The sequence below is a fragment of the Scleropages formosus genome, chromosome 4, assembly GCF_900964775.1.
Source record: "Scleropages formosus chromosome 4, fSclFor1.1, whole genome shotgun sequence".
Lineage (NCBI taxonomy): Eukaryota > Metazoa > Chordata > Actinopteri > Osteoglossiformes > Osteoglossidae > Scleropages > Scleropages formosus.
This window is the reverse complement of record NC_041809.1, coordinates 19,602,597-19,621,024: the sequence shown is the minus strand read 5'-3', so window position 1 is coordinate 19,621,024 and position 18,428 is coordinate 19,602,597.

Genomic DNA, 18,428 nt, shown 5'->3' with positions numbered 1-18,428 from the left:
TTTGTTACAAATGTTATGAAATATGTAGGTGCTGTCATCATCATGCATAAAAATACATTTTATTTTGATATTTTAATTAATTTTAGGAAACTTTTTTGCCTAGAAACTGATTATTATTTAATATTTTTTTTGTAGGCAATAATGGTAATCTAACCATCTCAGAAAAGAAATTTGTATAACAGAGGGTAATTTCACTGAACAAATTAACCCCATTAATTGAGGAACTGGTGTAATTCAAAAAGCGGAGACAGGAGATGCAACAGTATAGCTATGTATGTATGACAAAGCATCGACTTGGATATTTTGGACAGTTTCAGTGAAACTTTCTGTATAATGGTCATTTTTATTTTGTGCTCTCCATTTAAACTGCATAATTCATAGAAATAATGGAAACAGATAAATAAACTGCAGATATTAAGGCTTACAATGTTTCACTCTTATAACAAGCTATGCAGCCTTCGACACTGATGCATGGCAAAACTTCTGCTTAGAATACTTTACTTTAGACATTGTAAATCCTTTAAAGGCTGTTCATTGTGAGTAGTAACAGTGACTTCAGATCACACATTGTAATTTCATACATTATCACAGAAAGCCATGATGACAAGTCAGTGACATGCTGTTTTTGGAAATGAGGCTTTTTCCCATTTACTTATTTTTTTGGGTGGCTAGAAAAAATTGAGCCTATCAAAGGGTACAGTATAGTAGACTTCATATCTGTCAGTTGTGAACAATGCAAAAAAGACAGTGCACGTGGGTTTAAAACTACTTATAAGAATGCTCACTGACACACTGACAAATGTTTCATGTATAAAAGTGGCCTCTAGGATCTCTTGTGGTCACATAAATATTGCATTCTGAAATCCAAGTTAAAAAAAACAAAATCTTTAATTTATTCAGCCAGTTGCTCAAGCAGCCATAGTTTAGGAAACATGGCTGAGCCGTAAAGACTGAATGAAGCATATGCAAGACTAAGATATTTCAAAATGGTCATGTTAACCCCCTTTTTCCATAAGACCAAATTTATCAACAGTGATTCTGCTGTTGCTTAAATGCATAACACAATTCACACTATCTGAACTAAAAGTGAATGAACAACACACGTTTTGCCAGTCAAGTGAAACTGAATTTGTCTTGGTCTTCTTAATGATGAAATTAAATGTTTTCATCATTCCAACAACATATGTGAAAATGAAATGGAATGAAGTACTAGACCTTCTTTCCAACTTTCACACTTATTTAAAAGCTAGCTCGTGCTAGCTGGTGCTTTTCTCCAAAGTGACTTACCATTTTCAATTATCTACAACTGTTTACCCATTCATCTGGGCAATTTTACTGGAGCAATTTAGGGTAAGTACCTTGCTCAAGGGTACTTGTCATGGTTCGGTCCTGGAAGGAAGTGACGGACCCAAGTGCAGAGTGGAATGAGGGCTTTATTATGGGAAATCCAAGAGAAGTCAAAACAGGACAGGCGGAAAGGTCTTCGAGGCGCAGACGTCTTCAAAGGGGCAATCCAAAAGCAAGGTCGGTATACAGGCAAGAGGTCGATGATCAAAGGAGACACAGAGGTTCAAGGAGCAGGGTAACGGGACTGGGAGAGGTCTAAGGGAACAGGAAAGGGATGAATGGACTCAAGGAGATGGCAGTCACAAGGCTGAACAAGGTTCCGCGTCAGCTCCTTGTCTGACGCTGCCTTTTATGCAGCCGTCTGTGCCGTGCCCCAGGTGTTCCGCGTTGACTCGGCGGCGTGGGCATGACAGTACTACAGCTGGAGGTGACATTCAAACCTGTGACCTTTGGGTTCAAAGGCAGTACCGCTACACACTATACTACCAGCTGGCCACATTTATTATAATCTATTAATCATGACTACTGTATATATTTTAAGAGAAAATTAAAAATACGTCAGTATTTTTATTATTGCAGTTAGGTGATTCCATGGATAAAAGAAGTGTGATGTTGGATAATTTCATGATAAGTCACCAGCTAATGCACTCGTTTTAGCATTGCTGTGATGCACTGACTCAACAGTTCGACACTCATTAAGAGTTAAGATGGATCGACACTAGGAAGGGGTTCGCAAGGGCCAAGATTCCTGCACCGGGGGGTCGCTATGACCAACTTGACAATCCTCACTCTAAAATCTAAACTATGAACAAGTTTTTTAAAAAAAGCATTTTAGTCCATCTCTTCAAAGCATTAATTCCTTTATCCTCGTACTTCCCCATTTGTCAGTCTCTTAACCTCCTCACCTATTTACTCAGCAGTCACTTCTGACATTCGGAGGAACACTCAGTGTAGACAGACAACCAGGACAAATGGTGACAAAAAAAAGTAGACCTGGGATTTTGTGTGCTATTCAATGAAAAAGTCTTCTCCCTCCCAAAAATCCAGAAGCACTCTTTGTGAAGTGAATTTTCGTAAGTCAAAGGCACGTTCACCTTTTATTTAAATGGTAAAAAAATCTTGGTGTTCTTGAGCCCCAAAATTGACATTCTTTTGTGCTAAAATATCATTTAATCCCATTAAATATTACAAGGCAGTTTTCCTTCATTAATTATTCTTTCATACTGTATGGCTGTTTACCCATCCTCATTCAGTTCCTTTGTAATTATTACATACACTTAACATTTCACAAATGTTAACAAGAAGAACATGAGTACATGATACTCAGCGTGTATGTATTCATTTAACCAACAATGTGAAAACTTAGAACAGTTAAGACAATAGAAATCAATGAAAACAATGAAAACAATGCAAACAAATTCGCACTCAACAAACAAGCTGAAGTGGTGTATCACAGTGCCTGGGCTGTGTGAATGGATATAGGTTCAGTTCCTGCTCAGCCTGTGTGCACCTTGTATATTATCCTTGTGTTCACATGGGTTTCTTCCCACAGTCCAAAGACACATGAATTGGTTATTCTAAGTGGCCCATAAAGTGTGTGTATGAGTGTGTAGTACATTACTCTGAGGGGAGAATGAATGTAGGGTGTTCAATGCAGGGTCCTGTATATAAAAACTGTAAGTCAACTTGGAAAAGGTGTCAGCTGAACACTAGTTAGTAATCACTGTAAGTCACTTTGGAGAAAAGCATCCTCTAAATGAATAAATGTAAAAATCCAGATTCTGTCCTTGCAAACATAAAGAAATGCCTTGTAAGATGGAGTATGGGTACTGAATGAAACACATCATAACGTGAGGTAAATGGGTGTGTTAAATGAGTGGAATGATTGCAATATAAAACAATAGGCCTACAGCATACAAAGGTGCTTAAAACAGATATAGTAGTCACAGGAATCATTTAAAAAGGTAACCATTTCATACATCATCAATAGTCTTAAATTGTTATTTGCACACAGTCCAAATAAGAGGCTCACATTATTGTACTGAGAGACAGTGAGATGGTCTTTGTAGAACTTTCCCTCTCCTGCCTATTTTCAACCCGAGGAGAGTTGTGAGAAATAGGCTGGTTATAAATCATTTCCACATAAAGGTGTAATTGATAGGAAAAACACATAAAAGTAAAATGGCTGTAATGAGAAAGTCACTAGTAAAGAAAGGTCTAACAAAGCAGTTCCTTAACTCACTAAGTATCCTCCAACCTTGAGATCTTCAGCGGGTATATTAGTGGATTTGCTGTCTACATCAGTGAGATGTTTATATAAATGAACAGACGTTTTACTACTGGCAGTTGCTGATAAAAGGCAGGATGGATGATTTTCTTTTAGTTTTGAGATTAAACAACGAGATCCAATGTTCCATACTAAAGTGTTCATTTGAATGTTCACAGTAAAATCCTCATATGATGTACATCAATAAAGCGAATTACAAAGCAAATGTTTTCACCTTCGATACCACTGTAAAATCTGTCCTAGAAGTCGTTAGACTAAAGAAGAGCATTTGTTAACTGTACACGTGCACACTGAGACTGGTACACTTCTCAAGTAAGCATTTCAGCACTTGTTTTAACTGGAGCCATTACTCGAAATCCCTGCCAGCATTCAGCGTGGGCCTTTACCATGGAAATTCAAACACGAGCATTTCGAATTTGAGATCCAGCGAAGCCCATAAAAATCAGTCGAAATACTATACCAGCTAAAAGTTTGAGAACATTTGCTGGAAACTAGTTTTTGATAATTTAAAGAAGTTTAATCAGAGAAAATCATGCGTCCTATCTTTGCCACTCCTCTGCAGCAGTTCCCAGAGATGCTGGACACTTGTGGGTCATTCTGCTTTCACTCCTCCGTCCAATTTGTCCCATGCAAGTGTTGCCCAGGTGTCCTCAAACTTTTGACTGGTCTTATACCTGTACAACAAGTGTCAGTGTTTTACCATGAAGGCTAGCACAGACAGTCCCGCAGATACATGGCTTTACAGATTTCACTGTGAAAATCACTGTTAAGGAGAACATCTTCTGGATTAACTTCTCTATTTCTGAAGGATTTTTTTAGGATTAACTTTTAGTTTGTTGAAACTCACATTTTCATTGCCTGGTCCAAGACAAATTTTTGATGAGCCAAAAAAACACAAAACAGCTTTAACATGAACATTCTTACATTTGCATATATAAAGCCTCAGTGTAATAAAGATCAACTAGCATCATTTGTTTGTAACACTACACATCACCTCAAACAGCATTAACATTTAAATTCAACCTAGAAAAAAACATTACTTGTTACAAATATTATAAAATATGTTGGTGTTGTCATTGTCATGGATAATATAGAACTTTTCTGCTCTATCACTTCTATTTTGTTTCTTTTATATTAGCTTCTGATAGCTTTTAGAGCATTTTTCATCGAGGAACCAATTATTTTTTCCCACAAGAAATAATGTCAAATTGATCCTCATATATCTAGTATACACATAAATGTATACAGTATTTACCTGTACAAAAAAACAATAGCCCAAAGGGTAGCAATTTAGTTCAATACAGCATCACTGTACAGAGGTATTTCTCATATATCATAATCCCAACTATAAGACCCCTTTAGAAATATGTAACCCGAACACAGCTTCTCAAACATCATGGACGCAAAATAACATCCCAATATTTAAATAAACTAGTAAAGTGCACATGTTTACTGTCCAATGATGAAACTACATAAATAATGAAAATAAATCAGAATACAGCTACATAACCCTGATAGTTTTGGGGTGGGGTTACTCATGTAATTAACTCAGTGCATGTGGGTCATTGCCAATATTTGCTCAGCTGAGGAACGTGTTCACAGGGGTGAGCAGCTACTACATTTCTGCAAGCACCAAGCTCTCCAACTGCGTGACCTTAATGTCCTAAATTCCGCATGAGTTCACACAGTCAGAAATTTTTCAACATTTACAGACATGTAGTGCAGCAGCTGAGGTGGGGAACACACCCTTTTCCCTGACATTAAAAAAGGTCCAACTGGTATGCAGATGCCCATCCATCTTTTGGCACACATCATTATTGTAGGTGTGGAGGCAATGGTCCGTGTTTGGAGTCATCTGTCTGCTAGCAGTACACTGTTTTGAGTTGATGTCTTTTGTGCATGAGAAGAGTTTTTTTTTATGAAGAACAAGAACATGAACATTTATAATCAAACAGGAGTAATATTAACAATCATGATCATAATCCGCTATTAACATATAAAATGACAAACTAGGACAATCAGGGTTCATATTACAGTAGTATCATGATAAAGCTTATTTTACAAAGTATGATTTTACAGTATTCAGAAACAAGAAGAAAATAGAAAAAAATGATAAAAACACAATAGAGATGAATAGAGGAGTATTTCATAATGATCAATATGTAGGATTGCATAGAGAAAGATATATACAAGTAAATGTAGTAACATGTATAGATAGTAACATACACATACTGTATATACACATAGATATACATATATAGATACATCTATATATAAATAAATCTATCAATTAACAACTATCAGTAAATATTGCCTTATTTCTGCTCAGTGGTATTTTTTTTTTTTTCTTGCAGGTTAGTTTTTCTTAATCAATTTTATTATTTATTTCTCTAAGAAAGCAATGCAGCTTTGAAACTGAGAAGAATGTTTCACTCTGAGGTTTGGGTGTGATGCAATGTGCTATTTGAAAGCCTAACATTACTGAATTGTAAAAATTAGGTTTTTGGTTCCAGACCTGCTGTTTGAGTGAATGGAGGATTGAATTGAAGAGCAACATGAAAATTCTCGACAGTAAAAAAGAACAAAAAGAATAACACATGCTAAATATATTCCGTTTTGCAATGCAACATCAGTTTACCTTTTAATTTTTTTTTTCAGTGCTTATCATCATATGGGCCAAGAGCTGGCAGAGGTAAGAGGAGCTGACTTGCTGCAAGAACGCCAAGAATGAGCAGTACAACAAGAAGACAGTGAAGATTGGGACACCTTGTCAACTTTTCCGGAGGATATGGGCTGAGCTATTAGTGTGGTTCTTGGTCCGGGAAAGGGTCAAAGCAGATGCTGTCAAGGACATAGGGGAGTTTGTCTGAGAAAATGAGGCCCTGGCTTGAAGAAAGGAGCAGGCATCAATCGAGCTTGAAGTGATGGCCAGCGAAGGACAGAGTTGGTGATGAAACCAACGTGTAATAGAGAGGACAACTGTTGGATCTCATCTACATAAGCGGTTGGGAAAACAGTTGCAAGCAGTTGCAAACCACCCAAGGGAACTCGTGTACCAAAAGATGGAACAAATTTGTGCCACCTTACAACTCTGTAAGAAGTTCTTAGCTAAATCTTTCAAAGTGTACTTTTTCACGTAACTTGACAAGGACATATTTAACTGGTTACAAATTGCAATGTGCTTTATCCTAGCAGCTTGAGGAACTGTTGTGGCAAAGCAGATGAATATACTTTAAAAAATGTATTAAGAATCTGCAAAATTGCAGGCCCTAAATTCAAAGCAAATCTGAGAAAATCAGTTCACTTAATATCGGGAGGAAAATGGCCAGATGTGCATGGTTGAATTCACACCTACCAGAACATCTTGTCTATCCTGATGTCCAACAATAGGAGCAGGGGATTCAATAATATTTCAGTTAAATGTACCATCTCAGAAAATCAGATGAGTGTTTCCACAGGAGCTAGATCCGCTGAGAGGTTAACCACAGGCTTACACTGCTAACACAAGATCAGCTCCTGTCTTAGCGGTTCTGTTTAATTTGCTGTAATACCTAAGTCTGCAGACCTGAGGATTCTTGATTGCCTCCCCATGTCTGCTATGATTAGAGTTCATTCATTCAGTAATCAATACCATCAAGCCTTGTCTATATTGCAGTAATCAAAATGAACAGATCCCAAACTTTTTCTGGAAAAACTGAAAACAATAATCATTTCATGAAATTACTTGAGTGATGGGGGCGTGGTGGTGCAGTGGGTTGGACCGGGTCCTGCTCTCTGGTGGATCTGGGGTTCGAGTCCCGCTTGGGGTGCCTTGCGGCGGACTGGCGTCCCATTCTGGGTGTGTCCCCTCCCCCTCTGGCCTTAGGCCCTGTATTGCCGGGTAGGCTCCGGTTCCCCGCGACCCCGTAGGGGACAAGCGGTTTAGAAAGTGTGTGTGTGTATTTGAGTGATGTTAAGCAAACAAAAGGTTTAAAAACTAAAAAGTTTAATTTAGTGCATTATCAGTCCAAATATATGTAATACATACACAATAATAAATAAATATCACATTGGCAGAATTGTAAAGGTGTGTAAATAAAGAGATGTCTTAGTGCTACTAGGACGATAAGAGGTCAGTACCAACTCCACAGTGAGAGGGCCCATTGCTGAGCTGAAGGGGAATAGCACAATCGGACCAGATTGCAGCTGAAGGTGCTCCTTTTCTTTCAGGGTGGTGAGTAGTGGGTGTGAGGGGTTGTCCATGGTGGCTGAGGGTTTGTACAGAGTCCGTCTCTGGACTCTTTCCAGCCATCCTGAATAGTTCATTCAGTCTGCTGGCATCACCTGTAACAATGCCATGACCCCAGCATACAACTGCATTGAATACTGTATCTGCTAGATTGAACAGACTGGTAGAACATCTGCAACAGTGACTTGTGAACTCCAAAAGAGACAAACCTCCTCCGAAAGCAAAGGTAAATGTGACCATTCTTGTGCAGAACTCATGTGAAATTTAGTACATTAGTACATTTCAGCATGTTGTCAAAGTACTGGCACTTGTACATTACCAGCACTTCTAGCTCCATTCCATCAGTGGCCCTTGAACACAGTGGCCCACTGCACCTACAGAAATCCACCAGTATCTCAGTATCTTGTTTTTTCATTGTTGAGCTACAGTTGCTTCTGTTTGCACAACTCAGTTAAGTCCCTTACCAGGACTCCATACTGCCCATCTCTACTGCCATATGACCTGAGAACTTCTGTGGATGACATGGCTCAGGGTTACATTTGAAGTCCAAGCCATAGAGAGTGAACATTCGTGGTCATCACATTGTTTATGATCAGCTGATCAGGTTCTTACTTCCATGTTAAAACTAACACACACTTTATTCAACAAGTGTATAAATACTTAGTGACAATTTTACATCGATGCTCCCTTAAAAATGATTACACACTCATTTTGAGTCTTTATGCATGTTGGAAAGTCCAGTAAAAATCTTAACTAAGAGTACAAGAAAAAGAGTGTGAGCAGGTTTTAGGGGGATCTATAAAATGCTTTTTAAAGCTGAGTTGAGTCGATTTATGCAGCCAGTGACCTGTGGAAAAATAAAGTGTACAGTATCTTAAGCTAAACCCCCAGGAACACTCCTTATTTATGATTGCACAGTAAGTCAAGGAGGTGGATGAAAGGTGCCTCATTTGGACTTGGCCATATTCATTTAATATTTTCAAAAACAGCTTCAGTGTCAAAGAACATGAGTTCTGGCCATCTTTCTCTGCATAGCTGTTAGATGTCAGGTCTTTCTTTCAGATGAAACAAGCACAGGAAGCAGATGAGCTCTTTTTTCTTTTTGTTCTCTTTTTATTTTTTTGTACTTCTTAACAGCTCTGGAAAACAAAGTTGGACCATTTCTCCGCTGTGGCAAGTCCATGGTCACGCTAACACTTTCAAGCTTCCACTTAATTTGTAACAACGACAACAACGATAATAATAATCACAATGATAGCAATAATGGCTAAATGCTAGTCGGCTGAGGAAGAAGGCTGGCAGCATCATCAAGGACACCACAGACCCCAGCCACTCCCTGTTTGAACCACTGCCATCTGGCAAACGGTTCAGGACAATAAGATCCCGCACAAGCAGACTAAGGAGCAGCTTCTTTCCCAGAGCTGTGGCCCCCATCACACCCTCCCTGCCTAACTAGGAAACTGATTACAAGAGCTAGCTGCAGCCTCCATCACTTCCCCCCAAGGCTGCTAAGGGCTGACGACTTCAAAGTTTTAATCCAATTCTATTTTTTTTATTTAGTTATTTATTTTAAGTGTTCCTTCTGCTGCTGTTTTCTGAGGGTTGCCACACAAAATTTCGTTGTATTGTTATGATGTAAAATACCTTACTGTGAATTCCAGATATTTGGTCTATCTATCTATCTATCTATCTCAGAAGGATGGGAGGAAACATTGATGGAACTAAGGTTGGGCTTACGAATTTTCTGTCTAATGTTTACAAGGTGGTTCTGATGCTGCACCCCTCAGCAAGGTACTTCACTGTAACATGTTAACAAGTACTACAGGTGTGAAGTTAAGCACTGTATTCCTTTGCAGCACACTGCGGAAAGTGAAGCCAGCACAACACCGTGAGTAGAGGAAGACTCAGAGAAGACCGCATGTACAGCAGAAGGAGCTGCTGCTCAGACTTGGACTGCCTGAGGCAAAGCGAACCAGAGCTAAAGCTTGTGCCCCAGTCGTACGATAACTGTCAAAACCCATATGTGAAAAAGATGGAAGACTGAAATCACTAATTGATGTTCATCGCTGAGAACACATTGCATTCTGTTCCATCTGGCTGCTACATCTCTGAGTTCATATATGGGGGAAGTCATAATTACTTCCTTTCAGTTCATCACTGCAGTTTTGAGTTCAAATCTGGACAATGTGCACAAGCATCAGTTTAAACAAAACATAAAATCTGCAGATGATTCGAAAGAGTTCTAAAGCTCTGCAGAGTTTAGAAACTATGCCAAACAGATGATAATGGAACGGCACTAGCAGTCCAACTTACACAAGCAAAAAAGTTTGAAAGTTCATTACGAAACAAGACAAACGACTTTGGTGAGACCGTGTTTCTCAAAACGCTGAACCCATTGAGGAGAGTAATCTTAGCCGAACACCTGTCGCTTTGAGAGAGGAGGCACCCCGCTTGCACACCACACACCCCTCCTAATTGGCTCGGAAGAGGAGCTCCCGTTTTGACTCTGCACCCACTCCACCTCAGGTAATCTCCACACATTCGCCACTCCAGTCTCATCTTGTGACCCCCTTGGCCACCCGTCTTTAATGTTGTGTAATCTCTGTGTTTGCAGCATGTTCTATTTTGAGATGCTTTGAGTGATGCCTCCCAACTCCCAACCCAACCTCCCCCACCCCAGTTCCCCTGGCTCAAGGGGGAATGGCAGGGAGTCAGTCTGGAGCCCTGTCATCTCACTGGCTCACCAGGAGCTGAATTCAAATCTCCCCAGAGGACTGGGGGCAGGTATCCAGCTGCCTGCCTCACCCCCGCTCCTCGACACCCCCACCCCCCGAATACACCAACAGGGTGAAAAATGGTGCTCTGTGGAGCAGCTTGTCCTTGTCTTTTCAACATTGACCAGCTGATGCCATACTGTTTTGTTTTCAGTTCAGCATTGTTTATTTCATTGCGATGGAGTTTTACCACCTAAATATAGCTTCTTAATTTCGCCGGAGTACCAAGTACCTTTCTAGTTTACATAAGTACTTAAGCACAACATTCCAGCACAAAAGGATTTATCAGAAATCCTCAGCCACTGGTGAAAGAAGAAGCCATCGAGCCTCCGCATGTATCAGTCCCCACCAAGGACTTAATAAAGAAGTCATATTCACCTAACGGCAACGTGGAGAAGACATTCAACATGAGAAGACTCGCAATAATTTGCAAGGGGGGTATGGGGTGCAAAAGTATGACCTTGATTTTGCCTTTCGTCATTTAGTATTTGTGGTGTTGGGGATTATGGCTGCGCATTGCTGTAAGTGGAGGACGGCAAAGCAATACCGCAGGAAAATGTTGAATTTAATGCACCCAGATAAGCCTGTCTGGAATCTAGGAGCAGTATTTCACGTCACTGAGAGTCAGTTTTATGAAATCTGACTGCAGCTCTCCATTGAAATTGAAATGTCTCTTGTTTTGTACATTTCCTGCAAATGCATCAAAGCTCAGCATCACAGGATATATAGCATTATGAAAATACATGTATCACAAAGTCTTTTTTTCTGTTTCCGTGGAATTTCTGCTGGAAAAGGAAAATTTTCTACTTTACCTGCAGTGTATTTCATAATTGAATTCTACAGTTTTACTTCAACATTTCAAGGAAAGGCCTACAGTAAATATTTTAACAGTGCCTTCTCTCGAGTAACATTCAGTAACATTTCTCCCTCAGTATTTCAATTAATAGTGATGTAAGTGTCAGGGGGCCTGTGATAGTTTGACGGCAAAGGTCCCAACAGGGCTGTAAAGTGAACGATCAAATCAAAATGAACAGTCTTTGCGGCTCCATGGTTATTCTTTTTGGAAGTGGAGTTTGGATTTCCCCAAGATCAATCTATTATTTAATTCTGCGTCAGCCTGACAAAACATATTTATCTTGCCAGGCAAATTAAAGAGACAGCAATTGAAACATGTTCTTTTCCCTTTGCTTATGATGCAGCTGTCATACCGTTACCTTGGTACAAGCTGACCTTTGTGCAATTACCGCAAACATGTGATGGACAGGGTTCTGAGGGACTCCACTCATGAGGGCACCTTTCCTAGGCAGAGGCTAAAGGAGGCTGGCACAGTCTCCTGCAGAGCTCTGCAGAGCTAGCATGTCAACATTGTTGTTAGCAGAGGACACTGAATGGCCCAGGGGATATTGGCTGTGCGCTGCTTAAGTAGCTCCTAGGGGCCCGTTGAGTACCCTGTAACCCTTTGGAGCTGCACTATGTCATATGACCTGTGTGTGCGTGTCAAAGAAAGGAAAGGAGGAAACGAGACAGGAGGCAATGAGAGAAAGGGTGATGAAAGGCAATGCATTGCAAAAGTAAATTCCCTATGATGTCATTTACATTTACTTCTTTTACGCTTTTTCATTTCGCAGATGCTTTTCTCCAAAGTGACATACACCGTAAAAAATAATACAACAGCACGTCACATCAACAGAAGAAGAGATTTGGATGCAGGCATGTGATGTTGCTGAGTACAGTTAGTTTGTTTCATACCACAGTAAGTAGCTGTATTTAGCATTTCTGTTAATTGTTAAACAGAGTACACATTCATAGAGTTCACAGGAGATCATGGGGAAGTGAGTCTGAAACTGAGTTGAGACTTTCTGTTTATTTTGAGATAGTTCTGAGTGGGAGAGGGAGGTCATTCTACCACACTGGAGTCAGAACCAAGAAACTTTGCCTTGGATTTTGGGACAAGCAGGCAAAAGTGAAGGAGCGTAGCAGTCTGATTGGGGTGTACCAAGTGATCAGGTCTTGAAGGTTTTAGGAGCAGATCCATTGATAGTCTTACAGGTCATAGCCAGAGTATGCCACAGCAGGTGTTTTGGGGAGCGGTAGAGGCGGGAGAGTTTACCGTCAAAAACCTTTGACAAAAAACGAACAAGAACTGCAATCGGCAATGTCCGTCACATATGGAAATGCAGATGAAGCCAGAGGGTCTGGTTCTTTTTAGCTTTTTTACCTTTCATGGCATAGAGCAGCTTTGGAGGGGGCCTACTGCTACAGCCTCTCTCCAGCAATAGGACTCTCACTTTGAACGTGCTCCCATCTGATGTCCCAGAGCAACGCTGCAGCTGCAGTGCTGCTGAATCATTACTGAGAATGTACTTGTGAGCTTTGAAAAGTGCAGGATTAAATTAGAATCACCTTCTCCGCCTGTCAGTTGCTGTTACCGCATGATGATATAAAAAAGGCCTTCTGTAAGTTTGAATTTTTGAAAAAGAAAGGATGCAAAAGTAAGGGTGATGGGGGGGCTTGTACATGTGTGTATGCATATTAAAGAAGATCCTCTTGCAAATAATAGCCAATAGGTGGAGAGCATGGTGGAATATTAATTTATGTGATCTGGCAGCAATGCAACACTATGATACCGGAGGCTAGAGCAGGAAAGAAACTAAACTTGTTACCAGTAGGTTGCTGGCTCATGTCCCAGGAAAGGAACTGCCTTTTCCTCTCTGAGTGTGCCCTGTACTTAACAGTTCCATGACATGTACTCTGTTCTGTCTCTGCTATGATAAAAAATAGGAAACAGTCTTAAGCTCTCAATTTTAAAGGGGTTGGGGGGGTGACAGAGGATACAACTGTAAAAACCTATTTGGATATTCATAGAGGTCATCCCAGAAGTGTTGCCCAGTAGGTGGAGGAGCATGATGGAACATCAGTTAATGTAATTTGTCAGCAATATGGTGCAGGGAATGGTACAGTCTCACAATTCCTTTGTCAACAAGTACCATGAATCATCGCCTGAAGGTTGCCGACTCAAATCCCAGGTGGGGCAGTATCGTCGTCACCCCTTTGAGCACAGCATGTACTTAGTGGCAATGGCTTCGGCAGGCTTCCAGCTGTACGTGTGACATACGCTTCTGTTTTGCGTGAGTCGCTCTGAATAATCACGCCTTCTGAGCAAACAAATAAGCCAAGGCTTTAATTCAGAATGTGTAATGGTGAGTGCGCTTGGCCTCCGTGGGACTCTTCCGCGCGTTCCGGCTCATCAGACACCCACTGCTCTCTGGGCCATCGAACTCTAAGAGGCTCTTCTATCAACAACTGTGCGGGAAACACCAGAGAGGCTGGCGACGAACCGGCCTGGCAAATCACGTGGGTTCCTGGGGGAAAAGGGCTGAAAAAAGCAGGTGATGAGAAAGCAGCTCCTTCCAGAACCCATGGAATCGAGGACAAGTGTTTGTTTTGACGTTACTCTCTTTGCTTAGCCAGGCTGCATACAGTTTTACCCGTTTCTACAATTTTACCCATTTCAACTTCTGGATTTTTCACTGGAAGATATTTGACCGGAAGAAATTATGCAGCTGGATATTTGACTGGAAGAATTAATACTCAACATATCACTCAAGGATACCACAGAAGGGCTCCTCCCAAGGCTTGAGCTCACAGCCTTCTGGGGAAAAAAACACGTGTTGTTAACCACGTGTTAACCATGGTGAATATACGTATAGATACTGAAATTGTTGAAGAAAACAATTCCAAAAACTCGGCAGCACATTTTGCTGATGCCCATTCGCAGCCAGTTCAAGCCTGACCCCGTGCATTAGAATAAGAACCGAGGCAAAGCGAATGCTTAACACCATCGCGGCGATGCTTCCCTCACGTTATTCTGCTGTTCTGAAAGACATTGCCCTGTAGGCCGTGCAATTTCTTTTTTAAATAATTCATCACTCAAGCGGCTCTGCTCCATTGCTTTCCATCTCAGACATATTTAGCCCTGAGATCCATCTTCCCGTTTCACCATCTCGTCCTGATGGCCGTGCTATGTGCTCTCTTAGGTGTGTCGCGCACCATGGACAGTGCTTCCAATAGCACTAGAGGAAGTTACAAACATAATGCATTTTCATTAGAATTAAAAAGCTGAAACCTACTTAGAAATAACACTGATACTGCATTGATTAATCCTGGTAAAGGACTTCAGTTTGTTCTTCAAACATGGCAGTTTTTTGGGAGGAAGAAGGAGCAACTCCTTAATAATGCTGTATTATCAAGCTGACAAAGATGACTGTATGAGTCAAAGCAACCGTATATTTTTAGGCTCTCATTTTAAGAGTGAAAAAAAGAGGACCAATGGCTTCCGTTCGTGTCATCTCAGTGTCGCCGGCTCAGGAGAAAACGCGCATTTCTTTGTCTGCAGCTGCACTGGAGACAGCACATAAGTCAAAGACTCCTCACTCAACCCTAAGGACAAAACTTTACAAAAGCTCAGGGTTTATTTACGAGGAATGATATTAAATCCATGCTGGGATAATATATACAATCACACAGCCACAGTACAATTCATTATGACCCTGTGACTCCCTTAAGCGATATTCCAGGGCTGAACATTTGCGTTAGAAGTGTGCGCTTTTGTGTTGTTCACAGTACTTGCACATTCTGATCTACGGTATTTAAATCTGCATTTGCAGTGGCACTTATTTAACTGTACGTGTTATCCATTATTGTTTTATTTGGATTGCAAATGTCCCTCCTGACTTGGCATGTGTGGTTTCAGTGGCAGAGAGGATGCAGCTCTCACCTCTGTGTCTAAAATCAAAGGTTAGGCATTTCAAAGAATTCTGCGTCTGTTTGTAGCGACTTGCCGTCGATAAAAAACTCCACGGATTATGGAAAACTATGAAAGATCTTTTTAATTTTTACTGGTGTTTATGTTGAGGACCTCAGTATTTTGAAGCTGCCCATTTGTCGCAACACGTCTGCATTTGCACGAGTCTAAACCTAATAGTCCCAGAGCTTAGCATCATTTCTAGACGAGAACTTCTGAATAGCAGTCCGCATTGCTTTATCTGCAGCTGAATAACCCAAGTGGATATACTTTAATTTTAGTAGGTAAATATATAGCTAATAAATGTCAGTTTTATTAAATTCTATTGTCTGTCTTTGAACAGGGAGCAGTGTACCACGCTGTGAATCATATCTCTGAAATTAAACTATTAGAGCTACCACTAAGAGTAAATTATCTCACATTTGTACTACTGCAGCTCAGCCTCCTTCCACTCATCATATAAACCTCATTACAAGACAAGCTGCCAGCAGCAATTTTTTTCTGCATTGTCTGCCATAAGGAGTGTTGCTAAAGAGTACTTCTGTTTTTTGGGTTTGTTCAATGACTGGAGTCTGGGAGGACTCTGTGAAGTGGTGCTCTCTCTTTAGTCTCGGTCTTCGAGGGTCTCAGAACTTGCAGAAGAAACAAGCACGCTAAGGACTCTTCCGATGCAGCCTCCAGCATCGCAGAAACACCGCGTCGCACCCTAAAAAAAATGTTCCAAAATCAAGCTGGAATACATTTCCATTTTAAGCATCCTGGAGAGTGTGTGTTTTCTGTGTGCTCTGTTTACCTATTTGCAATGTAAATACTAATTAAAATAATAAATGAAAAAGAGAAACGCAGAATATGCTAACGTTTTCAGAGCAACTTGTGAAAAACAGTTTGTGTTGCATAACAGAGCATTGAAATGCAATTTGCAATGATGACCGTTTCCAAAATGACCCATTATAAGATACAATAACAACCCATTACCACGGTTAACAAAGCAGATTTAAATAAAAACTGAGTGGCGGGACTGTATTATTATTATTTAGTTTTCTTTGGAACAGATTATCCCTGCACCTGTGTGGCCTTACAATTACACGGATTGTGCTTCGATGACAGCTTTTGTTAAGCAGAATTTATAATAAAACTCAAACAGTGTAACTATGGGCAACTTTAATGCTCAGATGAGTAACCATCCCTGGTCAAAGTCTTCTATGAGACCAATCTATTGCTCCAGACACGATCTTTCACGGGAACACACTCAATACTGACACAGTTGTGTGAAAATGGGGAGCGACTCAGGGCCTCCATTTACATACAAATCCCATTCATTGGGCTGTCCATTTTTTATGTCTCATCAGATTTGCATGATTATTTGCCAGAGTTAGATTTCTGCTGCATTCAGAATGGTTTAACACATGATTAGACTCAACCTCACATGCGAGAACACTTGTGAGGTCCTTGTGCAGTGTGATCTGAGGTCACATGTGTCCTCACTCTATGAAGTGAGAACATTGTGCTGCATAGCACTGCTGTTGTGTCTTCTTCTTTTAATCAATTCAAATCCATCAATAGCTAAGACAAAGCAGGCCCGTTTGCTGGACATTGGCCATCAATGAGTTTTTAATTCGAACATTTCTGATCTAAGGGATCAGAAAGTCCTTTTGTATAAAATGATTTTGACTAGAAGAATTTCTGTTTCTGTCACTGTGGTTCGCACCTTGAAAAACCGTATTATAATAATAATAAAAGGTGCACTCAGACATGCCTAGTTTAGGAGTGAACAGCCCTTGAAATCTGAAGAAATGCACGTTTTAAGTTTTAATTGAATTGCCATTGTTAGATTAAACGGTGGGGTAAATCAAAATAGTGAAAATAAATACTGACCAGTGATAAACTTTCATTCCTTGTATTACTCTGTGATTGCTGTTGTTGATGGACCTCTGCAGATAATCAAGAAAAAAAAAAAACATGAACATACACAGACTCCTTTGTCTGTGAAAAGTGTTATTTGTGTGGAATGAAGTCCGAAAGTTAAGAAGCATCAGCCATTCTCTCCAGCTCCACATGACAGTCATTCCTCTGTGAATTCCTCTGCATTCTCTTTACGCCGTGTTCGCATTATTAATTTCGGATGCAGTTTGCCGACAAACAGCCAAGATCTGAAATTCGATATTTAAAGTGAGCTGGAGCTGCAGTGTATAAAGTGAAAAAACAGCTTTCATATTAGCGGTGGCCCTCTGTCTGGCCTCGGTGCGTGCGGGAAAATAGGAGGAAAGAAGGCCCGTTGCACAGCAGCCTGCACGAACAAGCCCTGCTTTTTCACTGAAAAGTGATATTAGCTCCCTCCCACTCGGCAGGCTCGCGCTCGCCACGCCGACTTGCGCCGTGGGTGACAGCGCTGCACGGTGCAGCCTCAGCTCTCTCTCTTCCTCCTAGGTGGCACCAGCTGCCAGACACAACCGCTGTCTCGTCGCAACTTCTTTCATCGCCCATACTTGAGCGAGGTGGTACCCGCTGCCATCGACATCGACACACACACACACACACACACACACACATACAAATTCCTGTGGTTTAAAAGACGAACGGGCAGAGCAGTGTGCATTGGTTTGGTATCAGGTTTAGCCCATGAAGCTTGTGTTAAAAAAATGAAAACGAGGGAGGGCTGGTAATAAAGATATTCAGGAGCTGCTGTGAACGTCTGCCGTGCGGATCACACTGTGCAAGCGAAGGCTGCGCCGCCAACAAGAGCAGAGCAAAACGACAGGCATTGTACCGAAAGATAAACTTTCATCTCCAATGAAATTAGAATTCCTCAGATCAAATAATTTCCAACAAATAATATCTGGCAACAACTCAGTTGCCTGAATAAATAAAACCGGATCGGAGAGGACGAAATAAACAGGGTGTTCAGAGGCAGCTCCTGGCACAAAATGTGAGATTTAAAGTCAAGAATAAGATTCCCTTTCTACATGCTCCCTGCTTCTAACCCCCCCC